The following is a 5,319-nucleotide window of genomic DNA, read 5'->3' on the forward strand; positions in this document are numbered from 1 at the left end:
TCCCTGACAGGACGTGGATCTGTGTGTTTACACACACAGATCCATGTCCTTGTCTGTGTAACGGCCGATTGCGAGTACCTAGCGGATATTGCGGCCACCAGGCAAGCGCATCGGCACTGCAGTGACGTGCCGGGCACGCGTGCGCGCCGGCGGCGGCGCTCGCGTTGCCCCCAGTGGCTGGAGGACGTCAATCCCCGCATTTGAAAGCCACCTTGTGGCCGTCATTTTACAATGCCGGGGGTTCCAAGTGGTTAATGTAAACACAAGATATGGCCACTCACATTTTGGTGGTATAAAGTAGGCATGTAAATTCCCAATGAAGGGAGAGAAGTGTCATCAGGTTTGCCGTTCACTTCCTGGTCCTGCAGAGCGCTGTGTTGTTTAAAATGTAGTCTCACCGCTGATGGAATTGGAGCCGGTTGCGGTGGAAGAAAGGGACCTCAGAACGAGGCTTGGAGCGCAGTTGGAGAGGCAGGCGAGGCAGGTGAGGGGTGATGACGTCACTGGGGATGGGACGCGTTTCCGAGTGTACGGGTAGCGTATGATGGAGCTGGATACAGGAATTGGACAAGGGGGATGACGAGAGGAAGCAGGATGCCTGCAAAGTGTAATGCTATGTACAAATAAATTGAGTGACAGTGTGAAGGAGGCGCGGGAAGAGTAGTAATTTAAGGGTAATAATAATTGGAGATAATAATGGGAATCTGAAACAGGTAACAATAGGAACATTGTGATGTGGGGAATTAAAATAATATGGTGCATGTAATATGAATGGAATATATAATGTATGATGGACAAGGAGTAATATTAATATGAATATTAGAGGGACAGAAAGAAGGGGGGGCTCTTTGATGGGGGGGGGATTTTATGAAATAAGGGGGGAGAAAAACAGAAGTTAAATGTCAATGTACACATACATACGTGATAATACACATGTGGGCTAGTACATATACACAAGTACATATGCCCATCTTGTGTACTTGTGTACATGTACTAGCCCACATGTGTATTATCATGTGTGTATATATACACTGACATTTAACTTCTGTTTTTCTCCCCCCCCCCTTTATTTCATAAAATTACCCATCGACCGACCTACCTACCTAGAGTGGGAAAAAAAACAGCTGTCACTGCTAACAATATTAGGAGACATAATATTGTGAAGAGACGGAGCCCCCCTGAAAACCACATCAGGTTGATATGGCAACAGTGGGCCTATCACATGGTAATTTTTAATAACAGGCCAGTGTTTTTTAATAATTCTCTTCATGGCCCAATGCTGGTTGGAAAAAGAAATGGTAAAGGCCCATTCAAAGCAGTTCTGTGTGGGGTCATTTGCATTTCTCCCTACTAGGGACTGGCTTTTTGGTACAGATTTAATCACGAACGGATGGTGACAACTGTCAGCCTCCAAATAGGAATTCTGATCCGTTGATTTAAAATATGTAAGCGTCGCGAGAGAATCATTGTTGACTCTTATGCCGGGTACACACAACCATTTTTAATGGTCTAGAAAAAACAACGTTTTTTTTCAACCCAAATATTGTTAAGCCTGCCTTGCCTACACACGATCGTGAAAAAAAATGCTCTAGCAAAGCGCGGTGACGTACAACATATACGACGGCACTATAAAGGGGAAGCTGCATTCGGATGGCGCCACCCTTGGGGCTGCTTTTGTGTTAGTAAAAGTTTGGTGAGAGACGATTCGTGCTTTTCAGTCTGTTACAGAGTGATCAATGTGCTATCTCCATTACGAACGCTAGTTTTACCAGGACGTGCGCTCCTGTCTCATAACTTGCTTCTGAGCATGCGCGTTATTTTCACGTCATAAAAGCCTACACACGACCATTTTTTACGTTAAAAACGACAAAGTGAAAAACGACGTGAAAATTTAGAGCATGTTCTAAATTTTTAATGCCCATTTTCAATGTTGCGAAAAATGATCTGGAGCCCACACACGATCGTTTTTAATGACATAAAAAAAAATTCACATCGCGAAAAACGGTCGTGTGTACGTGGCATAATAGTCAAATCTAGAAAGTTCAACCTGTCAGTGCTGAACTCACACTGCTTAAGGATACCACGATCATTTTCCTTAAGTTCAGCAATAAAGCAACCCAATGACTCTTGATAACCTCTCCCTAGGAGGAGGACGTCATCTATATATCTTCCCCAAAACACCAGATTGAGGTGTCGGTCCACATAAATGATGTCCTCCTCCCATTTGGCCATGAATAGGTTTGCCATACTTGGTGCAATCTTTGCGCCCATGGACACACTGCTTTGTTAAATGTAATATCTCCCCCCAAATCAAAAGTAGTTATGGGAGTAGTTAGTTAGTAGATCAGTAATGAAGCCAATTAAGTAAATCAGCAATTAATCCCTTACTAAGAGGTAATATTCAACAGACTCTAAGCAGTGAGCATGTCATACGTAAATTATATTTATCTCCTACTTTATGACAATGCACTTATGGACTGTTTATGATTTTTTGGTGTTGCATTATAAAAGTTGAGTTCTATTTTGCACATGACACGTTTTGTACAACTGAATGTTATATAAGAGTAATAAGAGAAGTGTAGATTGCAAATTCTAAACTGCATTTGCTGGGCATGTCTTAACTGTATATACCTATAGAGGACAGTGTAGGGCAGCTCATATGTTTCCCTACGATGATAAAAGGAATGTTGTACATTATTATTATATACATCTGCTAGATCAGTTAGGCCTTTGTGTTGCCTGGAGGAAAAGTCCAGGAGCAATTGGGAAAAATTCCATAGCGATTCAAAAGTTAAAGTATATCCATGTATGATATACAAAACAAAGGTGCATTCAGCGCAAATATATAGATCAAAATTAAATAATGAGTTAGGTGAAAAAGACCCACTGGGTTCGGATCACTAGTAATGCCAGCTGAACACTACGGAATAATCACAAAAATCCAGGGAGATACAATAATAGGTGAAATTAGTGCAGCGCAAAACTTAGACAAATATGATGCTGGTATATAGCCAGCAAGCTTATATGTAATAAAACAGTCCAAATAAAGAAAAAAAATAATAAAAAATAAAACTCAGAATAACAATCCAAAGTCCATAAGTGTCGAATAAATGAAGTAGATGAAATAAATCTCCACCGCGTGATAAACCACCACACTTAAAGTGATCCCTCCACCGTTAGAGATGGCTACTCTCACCTTCATGCGTGGACCACTGAGTTAACAAATGGTCAATTAGGCAGGTATCACAATAAACAGGAACCAGGCTGATGTATCAGATCCTCATTAGGCAACCATACCGCATAAGACAGGTGCATGGAAAAAGATAATCACAGACTAAGTGCTCTCTGTTGCAATAGGTAGATTTAATCACAAAAAATGTAAAAGTCAGGCTACTCACATTCGGCCAGACTAAAAACGGCATGAAGTACAATCATAAATGAGGACGGCAGATGAGCGACGTGGTGTGCAGGCTCCTAATCCCCCGGACGCGTTGCGTTATGTCAACTTCCTCAGCGGGGCGGGGCCTGTTACGTCGCCTTCCTACCTTTAAATAAGAGCTTGTTGTCATAGGGACATTCACTAACATGGCGTACGGGGAGCCCGGCGTCGAATCCTGAACAGCTGATCGTTCAGGAAATGATGCAAACGATGTCAGAGCGTCCGACGTGATATTCAAGCGTGTGCAACTTTATTGTTCACACGCGCCAGATCTAAAACACGACTATCGCCATCTTGTGGGCAAAATAGAAAATGCATCAAAACAATACATTTAAAAATGAGGGCTTTCGCCATCTTGTGGAAAAATTCGAAAATGCATCAGGATGATACATTTACAAAAGAATTACCAAGTCGCTCAGAGCCGTCCATCTACAAAATTTCTAAAAAATATATATATATCTAAGGCTAACATTATACATCCCTACGTATAACTACATTGTACTTTCAGAATTAAAATACATATTAAAATACATTAATACAAATTATTAAAAATATCTATATAAAAAATACCAATATACAGAAATATTAATATAAAAATATAATCAATATAAAAAATACCAGAATAACTATTTATTTGATATGAAGCAATTCAAATCAAAGTCCACATTCAGCCCTTCAGGAGTGAGAACCTTGGCCTCAAATATCCAAAAGGATTCTCTCTGACTGATGTGGCATGTGTAATTGCCTCCCCTCCAATGTCTATTTACCTTTTCCAAACCCCAACATTTTAAACATTTGGGATTCTTATTATGGTATTGCCTAAAGTGTCGAGAGACACTATGAAAACGGAACCCCTTTTTGATGTTATTTACATGTTCACCAACCCTAACAGCCAATGATCTTGATCTTGCCTATATACTGCAGGCCGCGGTCGCATTCTAACATATAAACGACACCCTCAGTATTACACGTAATCAAATTTTTGATGGTGTATGATTTTTTTGTGGAAAAATAGGTGAATTCTTTACGTTTTTTTATGTTGAATTTGCATTGTTTGCAGGATTGGCATCTTCCGCAGGCGTAAAAACCGGATAAAAAGTAAAAAATCCTATTTTCCCTGAAAAGGGGTGGATCAATAACCCCCGGAGCAACAACATCTCTTAGGGAAGGGGCTTTCCGATAAATAAAATGCGGGTGGGCCGGTAAAACAGACCCCAAAACCTTGTCCTTTTTTAGAACATCCCAGTGTTTATTTACAATCTTTTCGAATTGCCGATATTGAATGTTATAATCTAGACAATTTTAAATTCGAAATTTCCCTCTTTGTTCCCCTGTTTGTTGGAATCCTGTACTAGTTCAGCCCTATTGAGGGAACCCACTCGAGATAATTCATTTGTGATAACATCTTTATTGTAACCCTTTTGTTGGAACCTATTGACCAGAACATTGGATTGTGCAAAGAAATCTGTATCAGAGGTGCAGTTCCGTCTGAGGCGTATGAACTGACCTCTGGGTATATTGCACAGCCAATTTTTGTGGTGACAGCTGTCTAAAGGGATATACCCATTTCTGTCAGAAGGTTTAAAATGGTTACGAGTTTTAAAAAACCTTTCTCCCTTGAAAATTTCCAGGTCCAGGAACACAATCTTTTCACTACTTATGTTCCAAGTAAGGGAAATATTTTGAGTGTTGTTATTTAGCTTTGACATAAATGTCTCCAGACTAGGCAGATCTCCCTCCCATATCATGAGGAGATCATCGATGTAACGTTTATAGCATTTAAGCTGTATGGGAGGGTCTTTAAAAATGATTTCTTCCTCCCACAGTGCCATGAACAAATTGGCGACGCTAGGGGCGAACTTAGCGCCCATAGCGACGCC

This window comes from Rana temporaria, chromosome 4 (assembly GCF_905171775.1).
Source record: "Rana temporaria chromosome 4, aRanTem1.1, whole genome shotgun sequence".
Taxonomy (NCBI): domain Eukaryota; kingdom Metazoa; phylum Chordata; class Amphibia; order Anura; family Ranidae; genus Rana; species Rana temporaria.